This window comes from Zea mays, chromosome 10 (assembly GCF_902167145.1).
Source record: "Zea mays cultivar B73 chromosome 10, Zm-B73-REFERENCE-NAM-5.0, whole genome shotgun sequence".
Taxonomy (NCBI): Eukaryota; Viridiplantae; Streptophyta; class Magnoliopsida; order Poales; family Poaceae; genus Zea; species Zea mays.
Genome location: NC_050105.1, coordinates 9,588 through 29,127, shown reverse-complemented (window position 1 = coordinate 29,127; position 19,540 = coordinate 9,588).

The window sequence follows — 19,540 nt, the reverse complement described above, 5'->3', positions numbered from 1 at the left end:
GCGCCTCTGCCTCTTGGAGTTGGTGGTCGGAAGGAGCCTTGCTGTTGCCCCGAAGCCTGTGAGGAGCACTGTGGCCTTTGCTGCTGGCTCCCCCTATCATCATTTTGAGTAGAGTTATGGATTGACCTAACGTGCCTCGGATAGAATCTTCCTCCGAAGCCCCTGGTCATTTCAGAAAATCTGAAAGCCTCCTCCCTTCTTTGACGAAAATCATTATCGGCCCGAATATACTCGTCCATCTTCTGGAGCAGCTTCTCCAAAGTTTGAGGAGGCTTCCTAGCGAAGTACTGAGCTGAAGGTCCTGGCCGAAGCCCCTTGATCATGGCCTCAATGACAATTTCGTTGGGCACTGTTGGTGCCTGTGCCCTCAAACGCAAGAACCTCCGGACGTACGCCTGAAGATATTCTTCGTGATCCTGGGTGCACTAGAATAGAGCTTGAGCAGTGACCGGCTTCGTCTGAAACCCTTGAAAGCTGGTTAACAACAAGTCCTTCAGCTTTTGCCATGAAGTGATCGTTCCTGGTCGAAGGGAGGAATACCAGGTTTGAGCAACACTCCTGACAGCCATAACAAAAGATTTGGCCATGACTGCAGCATTGCCACCATACGAAGATACTGTTGCTTCGTAGCTCATCAAAAATTGCTTCGGGTCTGAGTGGCCATCGAATATGGGAAGCTGAGGCGGCTTGTAGGACGGAGGCCAAGGTGTAGCCTGCAGCTCAGCGGACAGAGGAGAAGCATCATCAAAAACAAAATTCCCATGATGGAAATTGTCATACCAGTCATCTTCGTTGAGGAAACCCTCCTGATGAAGGTCTTGGTGTTGAGGCCTTTGGTGTTGCTCATCCTGAGTAAGATGACGAACTTCTTCAGAGGCTTCGTCTATCTGCCTTTGCAGTTCAGCTAGCCTGGCCATCTTTTCCTTCTTCCTCTGCACCTGTTGATGAAGCATCTCCATGTCTCTGATTTCTTGGTCTATCTCATCCTCTGGTGGTGTTGGGCTAACAGCCTTCCTTTTCTGGCTTCGAGCCTCCCGAAGAGAGAAAGTCTCCTGATTGTGGTCCAGCGGTTGCAGAGCTGCAGCCCCAGTTGCTGAAGCTTTCTTCGGCGCCATAGCGAAGGTTTATGATCGCCGAAGGTGTTCAAAAACTCAAAGAGTGGAAGTGAGTTCACCGGAGGTGGGCGCCAATGTTGGGGACTTGTTCTCAAATGCTATGAGTTAAGAACAAGGCAACACAGAAAATGTTAATCGGTAAAGTCCTTCGTCCTTCGAAGCATTATTTCCCTTAGGATATAATGATTTTCGGACGAAGGTTATGAAGGACGTACCTTCATAAACACAGCATACGATGACGAAGAATGAATCATAAGGAATATGAAGGATAACATAGACCATTACATATTATTATCAACTTATTTTTGCATTATTATTATGAAGAAACAGAAATGACATCGAATTACAAATGTACCTTCAGCTTGGAAGGAGATGAAAGTACAGGTGTGACGCAAAAGCCAATGCCAAATCAGCGTGAACAGTACGGGGGTACTGTTCACCTATTTATAGGCACGGGACACAGCCCATACAAAATTACATTCATGCCCTTTACATTTGGTAATAATTCTATAGTAATCCACCGAGGTCTGAATAGCCTTTTCATCTTTAAGTCGGTTTCATTTTCTGCTACCACACCGAAGCTTTCCTGCTCACATCTTCGGCGCTGTATCAACCTTCGTATTATTTTGGGCTTCTCCTACTGTGATACCGACTCGAGTCCGAAGATACCTGTTCACACATTATACTCCAGAAATACTGTTAAATCCTGTTTTTGAGGACCTTCGTAAGCCGAAGGCCCCCAACACTTGGCCAGGTCATTGGCGAGCGGGACCAATCTCGGAGTCAGGCTGCCGAGGCTGTGGGCCGGGCTGAGGCCCTTGGGGGTCAGCTGGCCGAGGTGTCTGCTCGGGCCGGGGCCCTTGCGGAGGACCTGGCCATGGCCGTCGGGTCTGCTCAGTCCGCCCAAGCCGTAGCCTCAGAGCAGCGTGCCCGGGCCGAAGGTACGTTTCGACCGCTTTGTGACTTCGATTCAGCTTCATTCTTCAACTCGTGTCTGAAGAATTTTGTTCGGCTGTCTGCAGAGTTCGAGACGGCTCTTAACGAGTCCGTCAAGGCGCTTGCCCAGGCGGCTGAGCAGAAGGAGGCCGACCGCGTGGCCATGTCCGAGGCTATCTCGGCCTTATGCTAGGCCTTTGACCTCGATGACGTCCCCTCGGGTAGCTCCCCCGAGAGTCGCCTGCGGGCCTTGTGCGGCCATGTGCGCAGCAGACTCCGCGGGGCGCTACACCACGACGTTAGGCGGGCCTTTGCCGTGCTCGCTTCCCACTACGACGTGGATCTGGAGCGGGTCAGCGAGGGGTACTGCCTACCCGACGAAGACGAGGCTGCCTTAGCCGAGGTCCAGAGGCTTGACGCGGCCGTCGCGTGCCCAAGCACAGTGTTGGCGTCCTCCTTCGAGGTGGAGATCCTTCCGCTCGCGTCGCCGTCTGGGGTCGGGCCAGATCTTGCCGAGGGTGGAGACGACGCCGAGGGTGCCGCTCCTCCCCCTGACGATGTCTGATTCTGTCGGAGCAGTTTGTTTGGAGTATGCATATGTTTTTCGCGGCCGTCGAGGCTTAAACATCTTATTATCGTGTTATAAAGTTGCGTTTCCTTTCCTCTCGTTTCGAGTATCCGGACTTGTTCGTCGGTAGCAGAATCGCTTATTCGAGCGAGAGTTACTTTTCGCGGAAGGTGACGAGTGAGGTATCTGTATACCAGAGGTGTAGGAGTCCCTCGGCTCGGTCGGCCTTGCCGCTTACGTGCGCTCTTACTCGCTTGCAGGATTCTGTTATCGATATAGTCGGAAAGCACGAAAGTGGTTTTGGTAGAAAACTTTTCCGAGGAAAATTTTGACGCAGAGGGGGTTCCCCCTTCTAGCCCCCGAGGGAGGGTCAGGCTTTGCCGAGGCAAGGCTGATCCTTCCTTGACGGTTAGACTTTATTTGTGTATGTAAAGAAAATGAGGTACTTGAACGACTTGAAACATCTTAAGGGTAGAAGTGACGTAGCTGTTGGATGTTCCAGGCGTTGTTGTAGACCTCGCCTTGATCGTTGGCCAGCTTGTATGTTCCGGGCATCAAAATCTTGGCGATGATGAATGGCCCTTCCCAAGGAGTAAGCTTATGGCGCCCTCGGGCATCTTGTCGCAGTCGAAGTACCAGGTCTCCCACCTGGAAGTCTCGGGACCGGACCCTTCGGGCGTCGTAGCGTCGCAGAGACTGCTGATACCGTGCCGAGTGTAGTAAGGCCACGTCCCGAGCTTCTTCGAGATGGTCCAGTCAATCTTCTCAGCTGGTCTGGTTGCTTTGGTCGTTGTACGACTTTGTCCTCGGGGAACCATATTCTAAGTCTGTGGGTAAGATAGCCTCGGCCCCATAGACTAGAAAGAACAGCGAGAAACCCGTGGCTCGGCTCGGCGTCGTCCTCAGACTCCAGACCACCGAGGGTAGCTCTTTCATCCACCGCTTGCCAAACTTTTTGAGGTCGTTGTAGATCCTCGGTTTAAGTCCCTGCAGAATCATACCGTTGGCACGCTCCACCTGCCCATTCGTCATGGGGTGAGCTACGGCGGCCCAGTCCACACGGATGTGGTGGTCCTCGCAGAAGTCTAGGAATTTCTTCCCAGTGAACTGCATGCCATTGTCGGTGATGATGGAGTTCGGGACCCCAAAGCGATGGATGATGTTTGTGAAGAACGCCACCGCCTGCTCGGACCTGATGCTGGTTAGGGGTCGGACCTCGATTCACTTGGAGAATTTGTCGATGGCGACCAGCAGGTGCGAGAAGCCCCCGGGTGCCTTCTTCAAGGGACCGACGAGGTCCAGACCCCACACAACAAATGACCAGGTGATGGGTATTATCTGTAGGGCCTGAGCGGGTAGGTGCGTCTGTCTTGCGTAAAATTGACACCCTTGGCAAGAGCGTACAATTCTAGTGGCGTTGGCCACCACGGTCGGCCAGTAGAAACCTTATCGGAAAGCGTTTCCCACGAGGGCTCGAGGTGCTGCGTGGTGAACGCAAGCCCCCGAGTGTATCTCTTGCAACAACTCTTGTCCTTCGGTGACGGATATGCATCGTTGGAGAATGCCCGAGGGGCTGCAGTGGTAGAGCTCCTTTTCATCCCCCAATAAGACGAACGATTTGGCGCGCCGCGCCAGTCGCCGAGCTTCGACCTTGTTGAAGGGTAGCTCTCCTCGGTGGAGATATTGCAGGTACGGGGTCTGCCAGTTCGGGTTTGGCGTGACCCCATTCTGCTCCCCCTCGACACGCAGGGCCTCACCCTCAGCGGCCGAGGGTACCTCGGGCTGGGCCGAGGCCTCCTTGGGCTCAGGCGTGTCGTCGATCTTGACGGAGGGTTGATGTATGTCTCTGGAGAAGACGTCCGGGGGAACCGTTGTCCGCCCCGAGGCTATTTTCGCCAGCTCGTCCGTAGTCTCGTTGTACCGTCGAGCGATGTGGTTGAGCTCCAGCTCGTAAAACTTGTCTTCCAAGCGCCGAACTTCGTCGCAGTAGGCCTCCATCTTCGGGTCGCGGCAGTGGGAGTTCTTCATGACTTGGTCGATGACAAGCTGCGAGTCGCCATGAGCGTGGAGGCGCCGAACCCCTAGCTCGACGGCGATGCGCAGCCCGTTAACCAAAGCCTCGTACTCGGCCACGTTGTTTGATGCCGGAAAATGGAGGTGCAGCACGTAGTGCACATGTTTCCAGAGGGGTGAGATGAAGAGCAGGCCCGCACCGGCTCCTGTTTTCATCAACGACCCATCGAAGTACATGGTCCAAAGCTCGGGTTGGATCAGAGCTGTTGGCAGTTGGGTGTCGACCCATTCAGCCACGATGTCCGCCAAGACATGGGATTTTATGGCCTTCCGAGGAGCGAACGAGATTGTCTCGCCCATGAGTTCCACCGCCCACTTTGCTATCCTACCCGAGGCCTCTCGGCACTGGATGATCTCCCCCAGGGGGAAGGATGACACCACAGTCACCGGATGAGCCTCGAAGTAGTGTCGCAATTTTCGCCGCGTCAGAATTACTGCATATAGTAGCTTCTGGATTTGTGGGTAGCGGATCTTGGTCTCGGATAACACCTCACTGATGAAGTAGACCGGCCTCTGGATGAGCAGTGCATGCCCTTCTTCTCGTCTCTCAACTACGATCGCAGCGCTGACCACCTGAGTGGTTGCGGCTACGTAGATCAAGAGGGCTTCTCCTGCAGCAGGGGGCACCAAGATGGGCGCGTTTGTAAGGAGCGCCTTTAAGTTTCCGAGGCTTCCTCGGCGTCGGGGGTCCAAGTGAAGCGCTCGGCCTTCCTTAAGAGGCGGTACAAGGGTAGGCCTTTTTCGCCGAGGCGTGAGATGAAGCGGCTCAGAGCCGCAAGGCATCCCATGACCCTTTGTACTCCTTTCAAATCTTTGATAGGCCCCATGTTGGTGATGGCCGTGATTTTCTCCGGGTTGGCCTCGATGCCCCGCTCGGAGACGATGAACCCTAGGAGCATGCCTCGGGGGACTCCGAAGACACAGTTCTCGGGATTGAGTTTCACGCCTTTCGCTCTCAGACACTTGAATGTTGTTTCAAGGTCGGAGAGGAGGTCGGAGGCTTTCCTCGTATTGACAACGATGTCATCGACGTAAGCCTCGACCGTTCGGCCGATGTGCTCTCCGAACACGTGGTTCATGCACCCTTGGTATGTTGCATCTGCATTCCTCAAGCCAAATGGCATAGTAGTATAACAGTACATGCCAAAAGGTGTGATGAAAGAAGTCGTGAGCTGGTCGGACTCTTTGATCTTGATTTGGTGATACCCTGAATAGGCGTCGAGGAATGACAGGGTTTCGCACCCAGCAGTGTAGTCCACAATTTGATCAATGCGAGGCAGAGGGTAGGGAACCTTCGGACATGCCTTGTTTAGACCAGTGTAGTCTACGCACATCCTCCATTTCCCACCTTTCTTTTTTACAAGCATAGGATTAGATAACCATTCGGGATGGAATACCTCTTTGATGAACCCTGCAGCCATCAGCTTGTGGATCTCCTCGCCTATGGCTCTGCGCTTTTCTTCGTCAAAACGGCGCAGTGGCTGCTTCACGGGTCGGGCACCGGCTCGGATATCCAGTGAGTGCTCGGCGACATCCCTCGGTATGCCGGGCATGTCCGAGGGACTCCACGCAAAAACTTCAGCGTTTGCGCGGAGAAAGTCGACGAGCACTGCTTCCTATTTGGGGTCGAGTTCGGAGCCGATCCGGACTTGCTTGCAGGCGTCGTTGCTAGGGTCGAGGGCGACGGACTTAACCGCCTTGGCCGGTTCGAAGTTGCCGGCGTGGCGCTTCGCATCAAGCACCTCCTTGGAGAGGCACTCCAGGTCGGCGATGAGGGCCTCGGACTCGGCGAGGGCCTCAACATACTCCATGCACTCCATGTCGCATTCGTACGCGTGTCGGTACATGGATCCGACGGTGATGACCCCGTTGGGGCCTGGCATCTTGAGCTTGAGGTACGTGTAGTTGGGGACAACCATGAACTTGGCGTAGCATGGTCTCCCTAGCACCGCGTGGTAGGTCCCTCGGAACCCGACCACCTCGAACGTGAGGGTTTCTCTGCGGAAGTTTGAGGGAGTCCCGAAACAGATGGGCAAATCGAGCTGCCCAAGGGGCAGGACACGCTTTCCGGGGACGATCCCATGAAAGGGCGCCGCACCGGCCCGGATCGTGGACAGGTCGATCTCCAAGAGCCCGATGCTCTCGGCATAGATGATGTTGAGGCTGCTGCCTCCGTCCATGAGGACCTTGGTGAGCCTGGCGTTGCCGATGACAGGATCGACAATGAGCGGGTACCTTCCTGGGCTCGGCACGCAGTTGGGGTGGTCACCCTGGTCGAAGGTGATGGGCTTGTCGGACCAGTCTAGGTAGACTGGCGCCGCCACCTTCACCGAGCAGACCTCCCGGCGCTTCTGCTTGCGGTGCCGAGCCGAGGCGTTCGCCACTCGTCCATCGTAGATCATGAAGCAGCCGTAGACCTCGGGGAACTCCTCTTCCTTATCGCCCTCTTTCTTGGTGTCGTCTCGGCCTTTGCCATCTCCCGCCGGGGGCCCGGCCTTATGAAAGTGGCACCGAAGCATGACACATTCCTCAAGGGTGTGCTTGATGGGACCCTGGTGATAGGGGCACGAATCCTTGAGCATCTTGTCGAACAGGTTGGCCCCTCTGGGAGGCTTCTGTGGGTTCCTGTGTTCGACAGCAGCGACGAGATCCGCGTCAGCGGCGTCGCGCTTTGCTTGCGCCTTCTTCTTCGTGCCGCGCTGGGCGGACGCCTCGGGGACGTCTTCCTACTGCCGTCCCTGAGGCTGCTTGTCCTTCCGGAAGATGGCTTCGACCACCTCCTGGCCAGAGGCGAACTTGGTGGCGATGTCCATCAACTCGCTTGCCTTGGTGGGAGTCTTGCGCCCCAGTTTGCTCACCAGGTCTCGGCAAGTGGTGCCGGCGAGGAACGCCCCGATGACATCCGAGTCGGTGATGTTGGGCAGCTCGGTGCGCTGCTTTGAAAACCGTCAGATGTAGTCTCGCAGGGATTCCCCTGGCTGCTGGCGACAGCTTCGGAGATCCCACGAGTTCCCAGGGCGCACGTATGTGCCCAGGAAGTTTCCAGCGAAGGCCGTGACCAGGTTGTCCCAGTTGGAGATCTGCGCGGGTGGCAGATGCTCCAGCCAGGCCTCGGCAGCGTCGGAGAGGAACAGGGGGAGGTTGCGGATGATGAGGTTGTCGTCGTCCGTCCCTCCCACCTGGCATGCCAGCCGGTAGTCCGCAAGCTACAACTTCGGCCTTGTCTCCCCCGAGTACTTGGTGATGGTAGTCGGGGCCCGGAACCGAGCCGGGAACGGCGCCCGTCGTATGGCCCGACTGAAGGCTTGCGGACCTAGTGGTTTGGGCGAGGGACTCTGATCCTCCTCGCTGTCGTAGCGTCCTCCGCGCCTGGGGTGGTAGCCTCGGCACACCGTCTCGTCGAGGCGGGCTCGACGGTTGTGATGGTGTGGCTCGTCGCCGAGGCGACCCGGGGCTGCAGGCGCCCCGTCCCGCGTGCGCCCGATGTGGACTGAGGCCTCCCGCATGAGTCGGGAAGTCATTGTGCGATGCTCCGGGGGGCACCCTTGCCTTCGGGAGGCAGAGCTTTCGGCCCGCCGGACCGCAGCGTCCTCCAGGAGATTCTTGAGTTCTCCTTGGATACGCCGCCCCTCGGGGGTGGATGGCTCTAGCATTGCTCGGAGTAGTATCGCCGCTGCAGCCAGATTCTGGCCGACCCCGCTGGAGGCCAGGGGCAGCCTTGCCCTGGCGTCGTCAACGATACGGCGTTGGACGTCTCGGGCCCGATGACACGCTTCTCCGGTGAGTGCTCGGCCTGCCCACTCTTGCTCGATGTTTTGACGGAGCTGCACAAGTTGCCCTGCTTCCTCGTCGAGCTTGGCCTACATCTCGCGGATTTGCTCGAGCTGTGTGTCCTGTCCCCCCGCAGGGACTGGGACCATAGCTAGCTCCCGCAGGATGTCAATGTGAGGCACAGGCCCGGGGGATCGTCATCCTCTGGCATACCGAGGTGGTTGCCTTCGTCGTGACCCCCTAGATCGACGTGGAAACATTTGCGACTTGGGCCACAACCCTCATCGTCAAGACTGTGGCCATCATCGGAGCAATCAAAGAGGCAGTAGTCACATGCGGTCATGAGGTCTCGCATGGCACTAGGATCACAGAGCCTGGAGAAATCCCAACCAGAGTCGGGCCCATCTTCTTCCTCAGAACCCAGGGGCCCGTAGGTTGAGACGGTCGTCAGTCGGTCCCAGGTTGACCACATATGGTACCCCGGAAGGTTAGGGTATGCCGTTACGAAAGCGCTCACGAAAGCGGTGTCGCTTGGTGGATCGAAGCTGAATCTAAAAGGCACAAGATGGAAAACGGACGGTACCTCTTGGTCGACGGACGGTGAGGAAGTCCCGTCGGGGACGGACTGCACCGTCATCTCAGGTACGAGGCTAACGCCTAGCAAGTCCTTCGCAATAGTGCTGGCATCATCAGTCCGCTTGGGGTTGGCACGTTGCGGGGAAATGACATCCGTCGTTGTCTTAGGCGCGAGGACAACGCTCGACACGTACCCCACTGGGGTGCTGGCGTCGTCGACTCGCTCGACAGCCAACGAGGCACCGCCTCCTGCATGGCCATGGTTGCCCCGTCTCCTCCTTCTGCGGCGAGGAGGGTGATGAGGCAAACCAGGATGCTGCTCTTCCGCCACGGGGGGAAGACGTTGTCGAGTTCGCCGCCGCCGGGCGAGCTGACGACCGTCGTTGTTGCTGTCGCGCTGCGGGGGGAGGAGTACCATGTCGTAGCTACCGTCTAGGGACATGAACTCGAGACTCCTGAAGCAGATCATCGTCCCGGGCTGAAGAGGTTGTTGAAGACTACTCATCTGGAACTCAATGGGAAGTTGTTCGTTAACACGCAGCAGGCCCCTACCTGGCACGCCAACTGTTGGTGTTTCGGACCCGCGGGGTCCCTGGACCGACAAGTAAATTTGTCGCTGCGTGCCCCTGCCCAGATGGGTTGGCGCGAGATGGAACACAAGGGGAAACCGCAGCTCGTATTATCTCGCACCAGGGGGTGTGCTCGTAGTAGGGGTTACAAGCATTCGCGAGAGGGAGAGAGAGAGAGCCTGTTCGTATGCTCGTCCCTTCGCGCGACCCCCTCTCCCGACCGACCCTCCCTCGCAGGAAAGGCCTGGACCTCCCTTTTATAGATGCAAGGAGAAGGTCCAGGTGTACAATGGGGGGTGTAGCTATGCGCTAACGTGTCTGGCAGAGAGGTGCCTGAGCCCTGTGTACATGCCAACGTGGCAGTCGGAGAGGTGCTAGAGCCCTGCGTATGCGATAACGTGGCTGTCGGAGAAGTGCCTGAGCCCTGTAGAAGCGCAGCTGACGGTGCTGCTGGGATCCTGCTGACGTCTCCTTGCTTCTGTAGGGGGCTGAGAACCACCGTCGTCATGGATGCACGCGGGGAGCCATCATTGCCTGTTACCGGGACGAGCTAGATGGGACGCCGGTCTTGTTCCCTCGTAGCCTGAGCTAGCTAGGGGTAGGGTAATGATGTATCCCCTGTGGCGTGGTCGGTCCGAGCCCAAGGTCGGGCGAGGCGGAGACTTCTCCTGAGGTCGAGGCTGAGGCCGAGTCTTGGGGTCGGGCGAGGCGGAGATCTCCTCCCGAGGCCGAGGCTGAGGCCGAGTCTTGGGGTCGGGTGAGGCGGAGACCTCCTCCTGAGGCTGAGGCCCAAGGTAGGGTGAGGCGGAGCTTCCTGTCGCGCCCGAGGCTGAACTTGCTGTTGTCAGCTTTGCCCGGGTGGCTGGCACGACAGTCGGAGCGGGGTGAGCGGCGCTGTTTTCCTGTCAGATCGGTCAATGGAAGGGCGAAGTGATTGTGGTCACTTCGACCTTGCCGACTGAGGCGCGCGTGTCAGGATAAGGTGTCAGGCGATCCTCGAATTGAATGCGCATGCAATACGGTCGGTTGGTGAGGCGATTTGGCCAAGGTTGCTTCTCGACGAAGCCTGCCCGAGCTAGGCCTCGGGCGAGCCGAGGGTGCGCCCGCTGTCTGAGGAGACCCTCGGGCGAGGCGTGAATTCGTCTGGGACTACAGTCCCGGCCCGAGGCCGGGCTCGGGCGAGATCGCGTCCCTTGGGTAGACGAAGCCTTGACCTGAACCGTGCCCATCAGTCTTTGCAGCTTGTGCTGATGGTGGTTACCAGTCGTGTTTAGGAGTGTTGGGGGTACCCCTAATTACGGTACCCGACAATTATATTGAATGAATAGCGTCACTCGAATTTAAACTACGTGGCACGATTCTATTGGTTAAAAGCTGACCACACGATGGACCAGATGGGTCATAGCCACAAAGGATCAAGGGGAGGTGGGATCAGGTGTGGCCTGAATCTCCACCCACATCTCACGCACATAGGAATGGAGAACCGGCCATGGGTTTCTTCCACCATGAGATCGAATCGGAGAGAATGGAGGAAGGGTAGAAGAGGATCGGCCATGGGATCCTCGACCACGACGGTCTCCACGCCTAGGGGGCTGGGCTCGATTCCTTGCAGGGGCAAACTAGGCACCATGGTAGCGCTGCTGCGCTGCGCGCGGGTGGGAGCGCAAGCACGGAGGTCGCCGTCTTGGAGACCTGGCAGGGGAGGTGCCGCACGAGGGGCCTTGGCCGGCCCTAGGCGAGGCTTGCCAGCCGCGCCTGCTGGGGCCCGCAGGGGCGCGCGCCCACTAGTTGCTGCGGTGCCGCTGCGATGGTCGCGTCGGCCATGGGAGGAGGGAGTGGGGCACACGCAGCGCACAGGGATAAGGGCTGAGCACTTGCTACGCAGGTAGCGACGGGGAAGAAGGCTAGGGGAGAGAGGGGAGGAGAGGATTTCTTACCAGAGAAGAAGGCTCGCCGGAGGAAGACTGCGTTGGTGGGCTGCGCTGGCTGGCCACGCCACACCAGGGATCAGAAGCCGAGGCCGGCGACCTCCATGGCTACGCGCCAGGGATGAGGGAGGAGCAGATACGCTGGGCACATGGTTGTCGGGTCCTCGCATCGTGGGAGAGACGGTTTGAAGGGGAGAGAAGTGGGGGCGCGTGGGACCTGCGGCTAGGCAGAGGCCGGGCGCGGACGCTCCGTGTGGGGGCGCTGCTATGTGATTTGGATATGGGAGGAGGTGCATATCCGTACCAAGGGTTATGTGACGGTAGGGGTAGATATATATATAAAGGAGCGTGGATGGAGGTTACCAAATTCACTGCGGATCACGTCTAAGTCAGACGCGCGTGCAAACGAGCAACAATTTGAGAAAAGAATAAACTGACACGCGGGCGTGCACCCAGGATGACAGTGAGAGGAACGAGTGAGAGAAACAGATGGATGCGTGCACGACGCATGAGACATTTGCACGACGAAACAAGGCAAGCTGGGGTTTATAGGGGTAGATGAAGTTAGATGTCGGGGGTAGACAAGGTTAGACGGAGGGGTAGATGCTGAGGAGTAGACAAAGGGTAGACTGGGTTAACAGACGTGAGTGGTATGTGGTTCGCGAGGAGAGGCAATGGTCGGTCTCGCAAAAAGGAAACGAGTTCTGGAACGAGCTCGACGAGAGAAAGAAAGAAATATATATAGATAGATATTATCGGATTTTCAGAATATTTTGGTTTCCGCAAACATTAAGTTTTTGAAATAAAAAATAATAACAGAAGGACTGAAGCTCACATTTAATACTCGAAAATCTTTCCAAAGGTTTTAGAAGTTCACGAAAATATTCGTGAGATAATTCAACATGTTTCGAGAAATCTTAGCACTCATAAACACTATGCAATGGCATGAATGCAACCATCGAAGCTTTTTAGGATTTTATTTTACTAAGCTTAAAACTTATATATAAAAAATTAATTCTCCATTTTTAGGAAAAGAGAAGGAAAGCGAAGAACTGAGAGAGTAACACCTGAATTTGGTGGATATTGGAAAAGAAATTTTATACCCCAAATTCAGGGTGTTACAATTGCGCCCTATGCTAGGCCAATTTCACCTTCGCCAGTGCCCGCCTGTCAGCGCCCAAACCCCGTGGCGCTGGGCCCGCTCGGTCAGCGCGCCCTCCCCCTCTGCAGCTGATGCCCCTGGCCCTGCTTGTCAGCCGCGCCTGCACGCTCGCGCCCGCGCCCGTGTGATCTAATCTCAGCCGTCGGTTTCTGATCTAGCGGTTAGATTCACCCGATACCCCTTCACGTGGCTGTTTTGCTTAAGAAACCCCCTGGGTTTAGGAAATCAACCCGCCGTCCTTGATTTTCACGCGCAGACCCCTGTAATCTTGCAGATGTAGCCCTGGACTTTTAAATATTCACAGAATTAGCCCTAATTTCATATTTTGAATTCCCAAACTTGTTTATTTCATAACTTTTTCATATGAACTCCAAATTTTGTGATTCAAATTGAAAATGCTCATAGAATTATTCTCTGTTTAAATAAAATGGTTTCACTTATTGTCTGCACATTCTAATTTTTATGATTGAATATGAACTAGTATATATGTAGTTTTATTTATTTAATAAAAGGAGAACCTTAGAGATTTAACCATGTTTAAACTTGTGAGATTAATGATAGGTATTGCATGAGTTCATCTCTGTTTTAAATTATAGGTCACAATAAAATAAATTGTTATATGATTATGTACTTGTAAATAACACTTAGAGAAATAATAATCTATTGTCAAATAAAGTCAATCTATGCCATAGTTTATGTTATACCCTGAATTCATTATCCCTTATGTAGTATTGTGTCTTTTTAAGATGTTTTCCAATGTTGGTACATGTTTGGTGTGATGTTCATTTATACTTTCCAAATGTATTGAATGCATGCTTGCTTTATTTAGACAACGAGCAGTCCGAGGTTCCTGAGTGTGTTGTTGGAGACCTCCCTGAGCAACAACCTAGTGAAGGCAAGTGTCCTCTGACCCATTATGTCCTACATACTTTATGATTCATTGTCCTGCATTACTTTATGAAACCTAACGATTGACTAGTCTGTATTCACTTATCCTTGCTTACCTTTTTGGGTTATCATGGTTAGCATGTTGCTATTGCCTTGACTTAATCAATGAACATGATGTGAACATTTATGATACGATACTGTTATCCTGATATTGTGGATGATCTTGTGATACCTTAGGGGGCTCAGGCCTTTTTCCTGAGTACCTCTCCGTAAGGACCTGTTCATGGAGTGACCACCAGGGATAACAGTACAACCATGAGGGTGGAATGGGACGCCCTTAGCTGATTAATTAGATGAATCTGGGGGTGTAGTTGGCTTTGCCGGATGGCCGTCATTGGGGGCTGGGGCGTAGTGCTCGCTCTGCCAAGGTTGGGATGCATAGGTTCTTTCGATTTGGTTTTGTTAGTCACCCACCTTCGAGAGGTGTACTGCGTTTGTATGACTGGCGAAACCTAACGAGCAGCTATGCACCAGGGGAGTCTTTGTAAAGGCTATGTAGTGTATTCTTGGCCATTCACCTTGGTAGTGAAGATCGGGTCTGTACAACCCAGGCTGGAAAGGGATCATGACTTGTGGGTAAAGTGTACAACCTCTGCAGAGTGTTAAAAACTGGTATATCAGCCGAGCTCACGGTTAAGAGCAGCCTTGGGATCCTCTTTGATTAGAAGAACTTTGGATACTTTTATGATGATGATTAATAACGATGTTATAAAATCTGATCTTTGATATTTCCTCTTTTGAAGGAGTACTACTGGGTAATAACTATGTTTATTACTAAATCTTGGCTCTACTAATAGTAATAAATATTTGACCAACTAAAAGCAACTGCTTGACCTCAAACTCCATATACGGCTAGTCCACTTTAGCCAAATGGGACATTTGCTGAGTACGTTGATGTGTACTCACCCTTGCTTTACACACCACCCCCACCCCAGGCTGTCCCCAGTGTGCCCAATGCTTAGGAGGTGATGCTGGCAACATGGAAGATTTTGAGGAGTTTCAGGACTACGACGAGTTCTAGTTCTTTCTTAGTGGCAAACCCCCAGTCAGTTGCCTGTGTAGGCTTAGCATCTACGTTTCGTATTTCCGCACTTTGATAATTATGTTGAACAATGGTTATGTATTAGACTCTGTGGATGTCTCAGACATCTTGATGTAATAAAGTACATTTCCGCTATTTATTTCAAGCATTGTGTGATGATGTCTAATTATGTAATCGCTGTGTACGTGAGTTTCTGATCCTGGCACGTACATGGTTCGCATTCGGTTTGCCTTCCAAAATTGGGTGTGACATTATCTTTTGGTATTATTGAAAATGGTCGTTCATGCAATTTTCTACAAAAATGTGGGTTGTGTGGCCATTGATCATCGACCAGAGGCTCGTACACTTCACCCCACATATGTTTCCTCGCCATAGATCACATTCCCTAAACCCTAAACCCTAAACCCTAAACCCTAAACCCTAAACCCTATTGCTCCCATAGATTTGTTGCCCCTTCCATTGCAGGAAAGAACCAATATGGAAGCTTCCAAGCGTGCTGCATATATAAACAAGATACATGAGAAGACCAAGGAAGCAATTGAGCTCAAAGCAGTGCGCAAGGCTGCAAGTATGAACAAGCATAGGAAGAAAGTGTTATTTGAACCGAGGGACTTGGTCTGGATTCACTTGCGTAAGGAGCATTTTCCTGAGCAGCGCAAATCCAAATTGATGCCACGAGGGGATGGTCCATTTCGTGTTCTTGCCAAGATCAATGATAATGCATACAAGACAGATCTTCCACCAAGCTATGGCGTGAGCAACACGTTCAATGTTGCTGACCTCTTACCATATACAAGTGAAGACACTTCAGAGTCGAGGACGACTCCTTTTCAAGGGGGGAGGATGATATGACCATGCCATTAAGTAACACATTACAACCCCCAAGTCATACTACATCAACTCAAGTACAACCAACATCATCACCAACTCAAGCCTTTGATGGACCAATTACACGTAGCCGAGCTAAGAAGCTACAGCAAGAGGTGCACGCGCTACTTTATGAATTTCATTTAAACACTAATGAGAATTTTATGCTACCTAAGTCGTGTATGTTGATATTACTTAGGTTCACCAAAGAGGAAGGACAAAACATATCAAGGGCGAATCAGCAAGAAGAGCTATATCCGAGTCAGTCCAGTGCAACAGAACCATTCAGAAGAAACAGTCATATCTTTTGATTCCCAAAAGCTATGAGGGCCCATAAGTACTTTTTGGAAAGCTCTTGAAGTCTAGTTTCCAATGCTTCTAAAGCCGACTTAACCACATCTACCAGAAATGCAGCCAACCTACTTTAGTACCGACTGGTCAGAAGGTCAACAGTCAGCTTGATGACCAAGTTTTCGTATTAAACTGCATCATTCTACGAAGTTTCATTAAGCATGCTATATATGGTGAGAAAGCTTATCAAGTCAGCTTTCCAACGCATCCAGCCCCACATCATTTGAAGATTCCTAGAAGAAGTTATTGTCAAAATACTGAAGGCTGCGCAGAAGTCAAACAGCCACACGGAAATCAGCTCTGCAGATCTCCTGAAGAGGCTCCTTCACATTAGCACGTGAAAATACTTTTGTTTCGTGTTTATACCTCGCTAAGGCTGGTTGTTACTAGTATAAATACCCCCCTATGTCTATGATGTAAGGCAGCTTATGATAATCTAAAACAGAACCCCTTTTGTTCAGCTATGTGCTAACAAATATTGAGAGTGATCTCTACCCCTTTGCTCTTGTGAATTCCTTCGCGGGATTGCAGAAGCGGCGGCTTCATCCGCTCCCAATTGGTGCTCCTACTCCCTTCGAGGTCTCCTCGATTGATTGTAGGTTGTGTTGGTTGGTTTTTGAGAGTGTGGTTGGGCGAATCCTCGATTCAGGCTGCCGGTTAAAGACGGTGGTTGGCTTCAAGTTTTATTTGTCAGGTTGCACTAGTTATCGCTGCTTGCAGCAAGTTATCTTAGCTTCTTTGAAGCTAGTTATCTGAAGTTTGATCCTACGTCGTGAAGATCGGGCATTGTGACGCATCACAAGGCCTATCTTTCTTGAAACAAACATTGGTTAGTCCTAACACATGTTCTCCCTTTAGAAGTTTATGAAGGTTCTTCATCCCAACATGTGCTAGACGGCGATGCCACAGCCAGCCCATACTAGTCTTAGCTATTAAGCATGCATCTAGATCGGTCTCCTCTTTCGAAAAATCAACTAAGTAGAGTTTGTCGTCTAATACACCCTTAAAATCTAATGAACCATCACTCCTTATAAAGACAGATACATCAATGTTTGTAAAAAGACAATTGTAACCCATGTGACACAATTGACTTACAGACAGAAGGTTGTAACCAAGCGACTCTACTAGAAATACATTCGATATGGAGTGCTCGTTGGTGATGGCTATCTTGCCCAAGCCTTTGACCTTGCCTTGGTTCCCATCTCCAAAGATGATCGTATCCTGGGAATCCTTGTTCTTGACGTAGGAGGTGAACATCTTCTTCTCCCCCGTCATGTGGTTTGTGCATCTGCTGTCGATAATCCAGCTTGAGCCCTCGGATGCATAAACCTGCAAGGAATTTAAGCTTGGGTTTTAGGTACCCAACTCTTGTTGGGTCCTACAAGGTTAGTCACAATAATTTTTGGAACCCAAATACAAGTCTTGTCTCCCTTGCATTTGGATCCCAACTTCCTAGCAACCACTTTTTCATTCTTACATGAAAGTACAAACGAAGTGTTGCAAGCATGGAAAACAGTAGTAGGTATATTACACATTTTCCTAGGCACATGATGCACAACATGATTTTTCCTAGGCCTACTTCTACCATGCACAAAAGTAGAGCTAGAGGCAAACATAGCATGTGCATCATTGTAGGCAGTATGAACATAACTCTTATTATGATTAGCAATTTTCCTATCATAAATAAAAGCATGATTCCTTTGAGGACTACTAGCCATAGGGGCCTTCCCTTTCTCCTTGTTGAGAACGGGATCCTTTTGGCTTGTTAAGTTCTTGGTTTCCTTTCGAAAACCATGTCCATCCTTAATTGAGGGGTGTCTACCAATAGTGTAGGCATCCCTAGCAAACTTTAATTTATCAAAATTACTTTTGCAAGTCTTAAGTTGGGCATTAAGACTTGCCACCTCATCATTCAATTTAGTAATAGCAATAAGATGTTCATCACAGACATCGACATCAAAATCCTTGCATCTATTACAAATAACAACATGCTCTACACATGAACTAGTTTCATTCGCTTTCTCTAGCTTAGCATTTAATTCATCATTTAAACTCTTTAAACTAGAGATAGATTCATGGCAAGCAGATAACTCAGAAGAAAGCATTTCATTTCTCTTAGTTTCTAAAGCAAGGGATTTTTGCACACTAATAAATTTGTCTTGCTCTTCATACAAAATATCTTCTTGCTTCTCTAGCAATCTATCCTTTTCATTTAGAGCAACAATTAATTCATTAATTTTCTCTACTTTGGCTCTATCTAAACCTTTAAATAAACTAGAGTAATCTACTTCATCATCGGAGGATTCTTCTTCACTAGATGAAGTGTACTTGGGTGTGTCTCGTACACGTACCTTTTTCTCCTTGGCCATAAGACATGTATGGCGTTCGTTGGGGAAGAGTGAGGATTTGTGGAAGGCTGAGGCAGCAAGTTCTTCGTCGTCAGAGTCGGAAGAGGAGCAGTCCGAGTCCCATTCCTTTCCAAGGTGCGCCTCGCCCTTTGCCTTCATGTAGTTCTTCTTTTTCTCCTTATTCCCGCTCTTTTCTTGTCCCTGGTCACTATCATTATCGGGACATTTTGCAATAAAGTGACCAGTCTTACCGCATTTAAAGCAGGAGCGCTTTCCCCTTGTTTTGTTCTTGTTGGGGTACTCCTTGCATCCTTTAAGCGCGGTCTTGAAGCGCTTGATGATAAGCGCCATCTGATCCTCGTTGAGGCCAGCAACCTCCACTTGTGCCACCTTGCTTGGAAGCGCCTCCCTGCTACTGGTTTCCTTAAGAGCAACAGGTTGAGGCTCGTAGACGGGTAGCGGACCGTTTAGAGCATCGTCCATGTATCGAGCCTCCTTCACCATCATGCGCCTGCTCACAAATTTTCCAAGAATCTCCTCGGGCGTCATCTTGGTGTACCTAGGATTCTCACGAATAAGATTGACAAGATGGGGGTCAATTACAGTAAATGACCTTAGCATGAGTCGGACGACATCATGATCCATCCATCTTGTGCTTGCATAGCTTCGGATCTTGTTGACCAGGGTCTTGAGCCTGTTGTAAGTCTGAGTTGGCTCCTCTCCCCTGATCATCGCGAATCTCCCCAGCTCGCCTTCCACTAGCTCCATTTCGGTGATCATGGTGGCGTCGTTTCCCTCATGAGATATCTTGAGGGTGTCCTAGATTTGCTTGGCGTTGTCCAAGCCACTCACCTTATTATATTCATCCCTGCAAAGTGAAGCTAGCAAGACAGTAGTCGCTTGGGCATTTTTATGAATCTGTTCATTAATTATCACAGGGTTATCCGTACTATCGAAGTGCATCCCATTCTCTATAATTTCCCAAATGCTAGGATGGAGAGAGAATAAATGACTACGCATTTTATGACTCCAAAACGAATAGTCCTCTCCATCAAAGTGTGGAGGTTTTCTAAGGGGAATTGAAAGTAGATGTGCATTTGAATTGTATGGCATGCGAGAATAGTCAAAAGAGTAGTTTTGATTAACCGTTCTCTTTTTCGACGAAGAGTCGTCGTCGTCATCTCTTGGTGAAGAAGAGGAGGCATCGCTGTCGTAGTAAATGATCTTCTTGATGCGCCTTTTCTTCTTCCCGTCCCCCTTCTTGTGACTTGATCCTGAGTCAGTGG